At 42.0% G+C, this 12,064-nt stretch overlaps 1 protein-coding gene and 1 pseudogene across 18 annotated transcripts in view; both read right to left on the bottom strand.

Annotated features, from left to right (window-relative positions):
- RBFOX2 (RNA binding fox-1 homolog 2) overlaps positions 1–12,064 on the bottom strand; it is a 259,307-nt gene that overhangs the window by 103,448 nt on the left and 143,795 nt on the right. The window lies entirely within an intron of this gene.
- LOC119060328 (60S ribosomal protein L17-like) lies at positions 6,566–7,237 on the bottom strand (annotated as a pseudogene).

Below are 12,064 nucleotides of genomic sequence, written 5' to 3'. Positions count from 1 at the left end.
TCCAATCCCACTCACTTCAGTGAGTTTGTGGAGGACTAGTTATTTTCTTTGGGGAGGTGAGTGGTCTGATACAAGTACATAGGAGGAAGTCACCAGCACGCCCTAAAACATTATGGAGACAATCTCATAAAAGGGAGGATTATGGGTATGGCAGCCAATTAGACAGGAAATGTGAGCCAACATGAAACGGCCGGTTTTCTGAAAAGTGCTTCTGGTTAGTCTAGGCTGGATCTCGGCTACAGGCCCCCCAGCATTTGCACACAGCGATTCCCGCCTCTCCCGCTCCGGGAGGGCAGGGACTATACAGTCTCTCTTATTCCTCCAAGTATCTGTAACAGCTGGCAGGATGCCTGACTCGTGAACATAAGCAGTGCTGTGTGCTTACGAGATCAGGGTTCTGAAGCCAGACTACCTGGATTCAAATCACAGGCCTGTTACTTAGCTGTGTAACTTTGGAAAGGTTATTTAACATCTCTCCATCTCCGCTCCTTCATCTGAAAAAAGAAGATAATAATACCTACCTCACAGGACTGATGTGATGACTGAATCAGTCAAGATATGAACAGGCCTGCCCTACAGTGCCCGTGAGATTACAACTGATGTTGTCATGGCCGCCATCGCCACCATCACGATCGCCAATAATTTAAGAAAAGAAGGGTGTTCAAAGGAAATTCAGGGTTATCTGATTTATAAAGCCAGATCTAATTCTGAGGAATAAGCAGACTCAAAAGGAAGCAGATGGTATCAAGGGCTCTGTGGTTGTGTTAGAGGAGGAAAGGCTGTAGTGGGGGAAAAGGGAAGAGCAAACTCCCATACTTACCCAGTGTTAGGGCTATACACTTCACTGCTGAGTGATCAACGCAAGTGAGAAGACCACGCTTGACCAAGAAGGGAACATTAATATGTAAAGGAGCAGAGAAAGTACAAGTGATTTTCATCCCAAAGCAAATCTCCACAAGTGCAGTGCAGGTAACATGTACAATGATAAACCATCCCTTGTGTTCAGATGTAAAAGCTAACCAACAGGCGGGGCCACGGGGTCTTGAACGTGCAACTGCCCCTCTTCCTGGATTGTGTTCACCATGCTGTGCCTTACAGATTAGCTGCCAGGCAGCCCCTGACTCTCATCTCGACAGGGACAGGGCTCTGTGACAGCAACAGTGCAGGAGTGTGGGAATCCTTGGGTTGGCGCCAGCCCCTTGCTCAATTCAGACCTATAATCTCTTCTGACTTTGATTTAATGCAGCAATTACCAGTAATGTGGTTTGAAGGCGATAAATGCCCAGTGTAGCTGGCTGTTGCTTACTCTACTCATGATGCAAGAACATTTTTTAATTAAAATTCTCTGTACGATAAAGGAGCTGCTTCACTGAGTATTTCTGTGCAGCCCTGATATGAAGCTTCCCCCAAAGAGGATTAGGAAACAAAGTCGCCTCTCCTTACTTCTGGCAAAGTGCACACAGGCACAATCACTCCATCACCTGGAGCGAGTTCCTTAACCCCAAACACTTCCCAGTTGTCCATCTAGATCCTGGTAGCAAGGGTCTTTCCAGTTCTCACCATACAGCAACATCAGCATCACAGCACTGCCAAAAAGGAAGGCATCTCTTATTTTTTGCAAAGAAGGTCCCTTACTTTTCATTTAAATAAATATGCAAAGTGAACTTCTACCAACATTCATGCATAAAAAGATTCTACCCATTTCGTTTGGAAAAAATAAAGGATAGCTGAATATAAAATATCAATAGTTCTAAACCAGCCTGATTTTAATTCATAATACAATGGTTTCCTATACTTTTTATATTTAGGAATCCCTGAGTAACTGTCGTAAGTGAAGTAAGCATAGAAAAATTAATGTAGGAGTCTATCAGGGTTGTTTTCCCATGACATAAAATCACCACGTTCTAGCAGTTTAAAGAATCTACGTTACTCAATTCTAATGCTAGTTAAACACAACAATAGTTGTGACTAGCGAAAGAAGAGTCAGTACACGGGGCACCGAGAGGGGTCATTTGGTGTAGTTTTACTGGCTCCTGAATCAATCAGTGAGAATTTTGGACTCAATTACAAAACTCCACACCTAAAAACAGAAATAAGTAAAAATATATAAACACACACATAGTTAGTTACAACCTATTATTGTGACTGCTTGGGAAAGGACAGTCACTAATATTATCCTTTAAAAATAAGAAAGGAAACGGTACAAGGTTCAAATCCGTTACAGTCCACAAAGTGGAAGCAAAGAAATCCAAGACCAAATGTGTATTCTTTTCTGAACGCACACAGCACAATTTCAATGTGAAGGTCAAAGTTAAGAACTGACACTCTGTCCCACTATAAAAGAGTGGTGTTTCAATGATAGTTAATTCAACTATCTTCCTTCCTTCCTTCCTTCCTTCCTTCCTTCCTTCCTTCCTTCCTTCCTTCCTTCCTTCCTTCCTTCCTTCCTTCCTTCCTTCCTTCCTCCCTCCCTCCCTCCCTCCCTCCCTCCCTCCCTTCCTTCCTTCCACCTCTACACTCAAAAAAATCCCTCTTCAAGAAAGGTGCCACACAGCTTCTCAGGAAATCCAACGTGAAGCCCGGATTCCCGCTCAGGAGGACTTGCCAAGACCTTCTCTAACCTTCGGTGCGGGAACACGAACTGATGTGCTCCTTGCAACGCCAATGCTCCTCTGGAGAAGTGCGTGTAAGCTCCCCGGTTCTTTGTGAGAGAAGGGATTTTCTTTTTCAGAGAGAAAGATGTCTTTGGAAAAGAAACTGTATGAATATACAACACACACACACACACACACACACACGCACACTGCCCCCCCCTTGGAAAATTGGTCTGGCATAATTAACAAGATTAAAGAAAGATTTAGGATAAATAAGATGAAAGTTAGTTCTGATCCTGACAGGATTAAACCCCAAATCCTAATATGAATCCAATGATTTTGAAGATCAACACCATATAACAGGATTAAACCAATAGCCGCTTTTGTTTTGATCCTGGAAACAATCACAGCTGGCCAATCCAGGCCCAGAGCACCACCTCAGCGGTTAAACTGTGCGGGGGCGGATTTCAGGGCTAAAAATAGAGGCCCCTGTCCAACTCAGCTTGCTGACTACCCTATTTCCACCGGCCCCAAATCCAAAGCGGTGGGAAAACACTTTCTTTTTCCTCCCCGACTCTGTGTGTGTGTGTGTGTGTGTGTGTGTGTGTGTGTGTGTGTGTGTGTGTGTGTGTGTGTTGGAAGAGGAACTCATTTGGTGATAAAATGTGACCTAATGGTCACTGGTGTGACTATTCAAGAATACTAGCTGCAAATACATGAGAGAGTATGACTACACGGTGCTACCTTAACGCAAAGTAATGTACCTCATTTCCTTTCTAAAATTCTAAAGATTCCACATCACAATAGATATCTGGCCTCAAGGGCCAGACTAAGAACTGTGGAATTTTATTAATTTTTCCAAAGTGTGGCTCTTCAGCTTAGAAAAGGTAACCAGGACATGAATGATGGCGAGTCAGGGACTCAGACTGAAACTGCCGGGACGGAAATGGCGGCGCATGGGAGAGGGGCGCGCTCAGGGACACATCAGAAGAGACAGAGACCCAGCTGGCGCAGGGCGTGCTGCAGATCAACAGTCACATTTTAATAATGGCCAGGAAAGCAGTATATTTTGAGGAAAACTTCCCAAAAGTCTGGTTTAGGGGTATTTTAAAACTTGCCGTCAATCAAAGACAAACAAAAACTTTTGGGTAGTATGCCAAAAAAGATGCCATGAAGTTTCTACTCAAATAGCACAATTAGATAAATATCTGTTTCCTGAAACCCTTTAGAGATATGTGGTTCTTAGAATTCTAATTCCTAAAAAAACCCTCAACACAGAAAGCAATTTGGAAGATAGCATGCATACCATTTATTTCTCTTGGAACATTCATATTAATGAATTAACTTTCAAACTCACACTTATATGGGCAAATTAATTTTTAAACACCATTTATTTTTCTTGGAACATTTATATTTATATGTTAATTTACACAGGTTTCTCTTTGCCAGAAATACTATCAATTAACAAAAGAAAAAAACAAACCCAAAAAGCAAAAACCAAAAACCCTAGTGACTTCTGCTTCCAGGAAGAAGGAACACATATACTTATGCCTGTTGCTCCCACTAAGGACAATTTGAAACCCTACACATTTTATATACTAAACTAACATAGGAAGACTCTTACAGGTGGAGAGAAGAAAGCAAACTGGATCGGGACCTCAGGACATGGTGGTGAGTTCCCTAGATTTTCTTTCTGACTTACATGGAGCCTAGACTTGGAGCTCAAGAACTTGGGAACGCCAAAGGTCGCAGACAAAAAGGTCGCAGACAAAGCCTGCTCTTGGCAACCACAGGGTTGGTCTGCCAGGAGAGGTTATTTTTTAGACGACTCTTATCCAGCCAAACCCAACCCCACCCCGACCCATGTCAGCAAGGGCCAAGTGCGGAGCCAGACACCTACCTTTACCAGGCTATAACCAGGCACGCCAACACCACTGCCCAAGTAATATTAGGAAGGAAGAAGAGAGCCAATATGTTCATCGAACAAAACGATAAACTTTCACATAGAACACAGAAGGAAATCTTTAGGACTCGCGCATACCCCAAAACCGGGGACCAAGCCGGCCTGGGAATTGAACAAGTGACCTTTTGCTTTGCAGGATGATGCCCAACACACTGAGCAACACTGGTCAGGGCTTTTTTTAATATTTTGATGCCACCACAAATGATTATATCTAATGTCTATAATTACTATATCATGTATTTCTTCTTATAAAGTCACCAAAACATTTCATGGACTTTACAATGTACTTTCTAAAAAAAAAAAAAAAAATCTTCACCTGAGGACTTTTTTCACTGCTTTTAGAGAGACAGGAAGGGAGAGAAACATTGATGCGAGAAAGAAGCATCAACTGGTTGCCTCTTGTACACACCCGGACCAGGGACTGGTGCCCAGCCTAGGGATCATTAAGTGTCCAGATCAGTGGGTTACACATGCTGGTGCCTGGAGCAGAACCCACAATCTAGGTAATATGTCCTGACTGGGAATAGAACCTGCAACCTTTCAGTTACAGGAGGACACTCTAACCAAATGAGCCACACCAACCAGGGTTACAATGTGTTCACTAAACACATAGTTTAGTTCACTAAAACAAAATCAATATGCAGATTCTTCCTCATAAGAGCCTTTTATTTATTACTGTTTCTTAAATATATTAACTAAAGGTTGCTGCTTTGGTAAGAGCTTATGAGAACCCAAGAGATGTTTCCTCTATTAATGTTTGATTAGTTTTTAAAATTAGCATTCTTTGAAATTATTTCATAGTGAAGAAAAGGCTCACACCATACATTTGGTCATCAATTTCAGAGTTAACGTTTCTTCTTTATTATTTCCAGAATAGGTTCCCATCATTCACCTTAGCCAAAAACAAAAAATAAATATCAAGCAAAGGACACAAATACTTTCAGGTAATTATTTTACCAATGGGATACTCAACATTGTCTACCACACTGCTTTTTAAAAACTAGTTTTTATGTTACTTACATAAACTATTAAAACTGACTGGAAACAAATAGATACACCCTTTTATCTTGGGTGTATCTATTACTTTCAATTTTTTAACAGAATAATGTTTTTAATTCTAATCAGAAAAAACCTTATTTGCTCCATCTCATAAGGACACTTTTTTGTGTAAAAACACACAAAAGTGGCTTGTGACAAGGTAACGGACTGAGTCAGGACCCAGATCGCGTGTGCCATGGTTCCCAGCACCCACAACAGTGCTTGGCCCAGTGTACTTGCTAAATAAGAGAAAATTTAAGAAATAAATGGTATCTAAAACCTATTTACTAGAGAGGCCTTGAATCCCTAGTGCTCAGGCACCTTACCCAAGAATCTTATCCCTAAAACACTGCCTGGGCTGTCTGCCTCAGCATCAGAATTCACCTGCTAGACTAGTACGCGTGGACTCCAGACTCAGACCCATGGATCTTCGGTGTCGCCTGGCCTTGCGGTTCTGCCTCAGCACCAGTGAGTGAACCCACTCTGACTCCAGTTCCTATACGTGCAAGCCCTCTCGCCAGACACATCACCTGGAACCAGCCTGCCATTCTTTGTATGTCACCTAACTACAAGGGGACATCTACGGGAACATCCAATTTCACATTGGCCTCTGTGATCTCCATTCCCCATTCATAGTTCTACCCTCCCTGTGGTTTAGGGTGGAAGTTATGTGTCTTGAAGCAATTCTGTGTTTGTTGCTTTTCAGAGCCCTACAATTATACTTTGGTAACAGTATCTTTTTATGATGTATCCTTTTATACAACAGGGTAAATGACCTGTTCCAAGTCACAGCGGATGACAACACCTGGACTGCAGCTGATTTTCCAGCATCTTCTGTCCGGCCCATTAAATAGCATACTTTTTATCTCAGGTGTATCTATTACTTTCAATTTTTTTAATAGAATAATGTTTTTAATTCTAATCAGAAAAAACCTCATTTGCTCCATCTCATAAGGACACTTGAAACATATTCATTAATAAAGACAACCAACATTCTGCTTTTACATTTATTAGCATTTACTTTACACTGAATTTACTCCCAGACCATATGTTTTTGTTTCTTCATTTTCTCCTGGGACATCTTTTCCTCTTCTGGCTGAGCAACAATCTGCTCGTTTTCAGTGAGGGTCACCTCAGTGTGGCAGGGAGAGCTCGCATGCGGGTTACTAGCCCACGAGCTCTGTAAGTTCAGTGTTGCATCTTGGGAGCCTTGTTCACCTATATGTGCTCAATGACCGGAGAATCTACGTCTAAACCCTTAAGTTCAGCAGCACTCTCTGCATTTTTAACCATGTGCAGCAAAAACCCAGCACTCTTTCTCAGGCCATCAACCTTATGTCCAGCCCCACTGTTTGGCCTCACCACGCCTACCAATCACCTCTACCACTGGACCGATGGAATGGCCCACAGTGTTTCTGTAAAGTGACATCCTTTAGATACTTGGTGACTTTTCGGATATGCATACCCTTGATGGCCTGGGCAGTTTTATGAGTGGTTTTAGAGTAAACACAAAAATTTGAACCTCCTGATTTGCATGATTTTCTGGGGTTTCCTGGGTCAAGTTGAATAGTGAACCATTTTCAAAGGTGAGTCACTTCTAACCACTTACAGGAAGAGAAGACATGTTCATTTTTTTTTAAGTACTAAGTAAAGAGACATGAAAAGAAATCAAGTTCTTAAACATCCAAACACTATTATTGTCTGGTACAAGAGTGCATGCCTAATGCACACATACATTTTTATTTTGAATGTAATCCATTCCTTACCCATGTGCCAAACTTAATCCTCTTATATTGTTCAAATACTTCCTTCGACACCAAGTTCTCTGTATTTTGGCTAAGTCTGGGAAGTAGCAGATAACAGAAGGGTTGATGCATTCTTAATATGGTTGGGCTAATTAATAACAGGGCCCATGATCCTCTCAAAACTGTGCAAAATGTTGTAAATATGTACATTGTTCCAGGGACCCAGTGCAGCACTTTCATTAAATTGTCAATGAGGTTCGAGGCCCAAAATAAAGATTAAGAACCAACAAGCCAGAAAATTAACAAAGTTATGAGGTAATCCTTCTTTAAGGAGTTATTCCATGCAAACACTCCTATTATTCCTTGGTGAATAACTAATATTTCTAATTTAGGTATTTTCCCCAAGCTCATGTCCTAATCCTACCTCTTTTGAATGTTCCCCTTTGATGAAAGGGGCTATACTTTCATTTCCAACCCTCATCATCTTTCACAAAAACCCCAACTCCCTCCTCTTCCAAAGGCCAGGCAGACCCAAGCCCCAGCCCACTGCAACTCTTTCAAGTCAGGGACCAGCGACAAGGACGCCCTCTAGCTCCAACACTCCAATGTCTTACCAGGGGCTGTCCACTGAGAGAGGTCTTCGTCCATTTGGTGCATGCTTTGTTTTTTATTAAGCAGTTACTTAAGCCAACCTGGCTTTAAATCCTCAAGGGGAAATCTGGGGTCAAGAATCTATTGTCTCTTTTTGGTCATGCTTTGGTCTTTTTGGTGAATCTTCAAGTCACCCCACATCTTTCAGTCTGAAAAACCTCTGATGACTGCAAACTGTCCAAAGCGAAAATTCTTTAGTCACTCGGAAAGTTAGAGACTCTGAATCAGTATCTCCTAACCATTTAATCCCTTTTTCTGTAATATTTTAAAATCCCTTGTTCTGTACTAGTTACCCACTCTTCTGAATCTTCCACCAGCTCAGAATGCTACCGTCTTGCTTTGTAAAATGTCCATTACGACTCACAGGTGTGAGTATTCTTTTCTGAACTGTGTGGCCTCTCTTTCCCCAGCCCTGCGAGTCTGGTTTCCACCCTCATCCCTGTCTGAGACCCTGGGTCTAAACACACAGAATGTAAACAGGGACTTTTCTGGCAAGATCTGTTTAAAAGGTTCAAAATACTAATCTATATACAAAACAATAAGGATAATAGAAAAGGGCTATTCAACAACTTCTGTGTCATTAGAGAAACAATGAAATCAAATAAAGAACGACAGGATTTTCTGGTTAACAGAACTGTCATATGTAAGAATCAACAAAGTAAAACAGAACTACACAGGAAATACATAGGTCACATTATGAACATCAATTATAATGCAGCATATAGGCAGACAGTGTGGGAGACTTGGCTGGATTTATACAGAACATGTGCTTCTCTGGATAAATGGCTGTTAAAAGCAGGTCTCAGTTTCCTTTCAAAATCATAGGTTAAGTTTTAGGCACCGAGTTCCAGTTCTTGAACTTTTAGGATTTGTCTGGAGGCAACAAGGAACTTAATGAGCTACATTCTTTTGACCTTTTATTTAGAGATGTATTAAAAAACACAATTTAGTTTACTTACCAATGCAATGACACATGGCCACATGGAATATGAAATTTAAAGAAAACAGCTCCTGGGGATTTCAATGTATTCTGAATTGCCTCTGTAACTATCATGTTTCAACCTTTTCCACATTCCAACCAGAGCACTTCCCCTTCCCCTTGCTGGCCTTGCTTCCATTAGTCCCCTGGTTCTGAAACTGTCCCGTTTACAGGCTTACTTTTCTTCTTTGCTCCTTCATGCCAGCTGGCTTCCACTCAGTGGCATCCTGGGGGAGTTGGGATGTTGCTACCTCCCTTGCTAGCTATTCTAAAAGGTCACTATTTTCATTTGTGTTAATTATCTGGGGGAGACAGAGGAAGGGAAACTGAACATGGACAGTATATAAACATGTTTCCAAGACCCACGCTCTGAAATATAACTGGGTTTCCCTAAGTAATGTGTTGTATGGCTTGAGGGGAAGAGAACAAAGGAAATGTGAAGAGAAGAGAATGATGCATTTTTTAAAGATTTTATTTATTTTTAGAGAGAGGGGAAGGGACAGAGAAAGCCAGGGAGAGAAACATCAATGTGTGAGAGAAACATCGAGCAGTTGCCTCTCCTATGTGCCTCAACCGGGGACTGAATCTGCAACCCAGGCCTGTGCTCTGACTGGGAATCCAACGAGCCAAGTAACCTTTTGCTTTGTGAAGTGATGCCCAATCAACTGAGCCACACTAGTCTGGGCAAATTTCTTTAATCATCATCTGAGGACATTTTTTCATTGCTTTCAGCAGAGAGGGAGCCCGAAGGGGCGGGAGAGGGAGAAACACTGATATAAGACAGAACATAACTGGCTGCCTACCATTCGTGCCCTGATGGGGGGTCAAACCTGCAACCTTTCCGTTCATGGGATGATGCTCCAACCAACGGAGCCACACTGGCCACAGCAGAGGGACAGAAAAATTTTTTTACAGTTGAAGGCTGTGAATACCCAGTGCAGAAGAAAAGGCATTCTAAACAATAGTTACAAGGGGCTTCAGACTGAATGTAACATCAGCACACAATGGAAATATAGGGAAATGATGAAGTCCTGGGAGCAAGGAGTTACTAAATTGAAAAAAGACCTGTCCAGGTGGAAGCTGGGAAAAGACGGACGGCCTGCAGAGAGGGGTCATGACCCAAACAACCAAGTCTCAAGGGCATATTGAACTGGCAGAATCTGAGCTGTGCTTGTTCTAGGCGTTCGGTGTGAGAGCACAAGGCCAAGTCTCACTTTTTCTAGTCACACAGGGAGGACACCATCAAACTCAAAGCCAGAAAAAGAGAAGCAGGACCCAATAAATGTTTAAAAGGCACCAGCAATACATGGTTGAGGGAACCCTTTGTTAGCTGAACTCAAGTTCCCAAGAAAAACTAGAGTGCCACCAGCAGCAGACGAAGAGACTAGCCAAGCCAAGACTACCAGGGTAATGTTTAACCCCTGGCGCATGGGTAATGAGGCATCAAATTATTTAAAGACCATGCTGACTGGTGGGAAAGTAGCTCTTTAACATAAGGGCAGCCCAAACTCTCTAATTTAAAGTAGAGAATGGAACTTGCAAGCCTTCTGTATCCAGAGCTGGGCAGGGCAAGGGCAGGCAAAGACTGACTACTATAAACAAGATGGTATGCTAGAACTCAAATCAGCTGACCAGCTACTACCTGGTGTGTGTTCTGCACTACACCAAGTGCTGGAACACACAGAATCCATCCCTGACTTTAGAGTTTATAGGAGAAACTAGAGGGGCGAGTCCATGACCCATTACCATGGATGGGGTTACTGTTAGAATTCAATGTGTTAATGACCTTAAAATGTTTAGTATAAAGCCTGGCAAATGGTAGGCATTCAAAAATCTGTAGCTGCTAATCAGCATCCTTATAATTAGTATCATCATCACTACAATATCTATTACCATGTAGGAACAACATTTTAAACTCTAGAACAAACAGCCCAATTTGTTTCTGAACGGTTTGTTGCTTAATACTGGGCCCATCCAACTAAGGATTTATATTAAATAGAATAGGTCTCTCCCCACTCATGATCTAGTTCCTACAACAGCCTTAGTGACACTGCTTCTGGCAAACTCTCTCGATCGGTCACGGAAATGTGGACACCAACACAGACTTGCACCCGTGCTGCCCACTCGTGTTATATCCGGTGCGGGTGACCTCGTGGTTGGCTGCTGATATTCACAAAAGGAGAAAAGCTACTGAGACTTCAGAAGAACTTCTTTCAAATGTCACAGACCAAAAGGGAGAAATTAGAGGGGAAAGCACAAAGTCTTTCCTTCCTCTCCTCAGGAGTAAAAAAATATATCACTGTCATCATCCATCCATACCCACTGATCTCCCATGATGGATCAGATGCTTTAGCACAAGTACAGCTGATGCCCCTAGCCTGGTCGGGCTAACCTCCAAGAGGCGATGCTGTGAGGAAACTCACCTGGCAAAGGGCAGTGGACCATAGGAGTACAAACCAGGTACTCCTCATGTGGCTAAAAATAAATCTAATTTAGAGTAAATTTAGTTTAAAGGTTTACAGAATATCTAACAGAAAGAAATATAAAACATTCTATCTACTGCCTAAACTTTAAAGAGTTAATAAATATAGTAAATTTATAAGTTCTTAGAAAATGTCCAATTTAGGGAAGGGGTAGATAGGGAGAGGGCAGAACGTGAGGCATTAAAAAATACAAAGAAACAAAAGGAGAGAAAAATAACAGTAAAAAACTGAAGGGGGAACCTGACAAAAAATGACCCTAAACATATCAGGGAAAGAGAAAAATAAGAGAGGAAAATGAAAATGGAACTACTATTGAATGAGTTAGAATGAATCGAAGCTAATGACTGGTTTGACACCTTCGTTTCACTGATACAGAAACTGTAGCCTACTGAGGTTGAGTAATTTCTTTGCACTTACACAGCTATATATAGCGGTGGGTCTATAAAGACGGTTGGTGCGCAGTAAATAATCAAATTTTTGATGAGTTAGAAAGACAAGCATGATGGTCTGGATGTTGGTATCCCTCTCCCCCAAATTCACAGAGTGAAGGCCCAACGCCCAGGGTGGCGCTGGTAGGCAACAGGGTGGGGCCTCTAAAGAGTACGTGAGGT

The sequence above is a fragment of the Artibeus jamaicensis genome, unplaced genomic scaffold (genome assembly GCF_021234435.1).
Source record: "Artibeus jamaicensis isolate MK-2021 breed Jamaican fruit bat unplaced genomic scaffold, CSHL_Jam_final contig_233, whole genome shotgun sequence".
NCBI lineage: Eukaryota > Metazoa > Chordata > Mammalia > Chiroptera > Phyllostomidae > Artibeus > Artibeus jamaicensis.
This window is presented reverse-complemented; position numbering and strand designations above follow the sequence as displayed.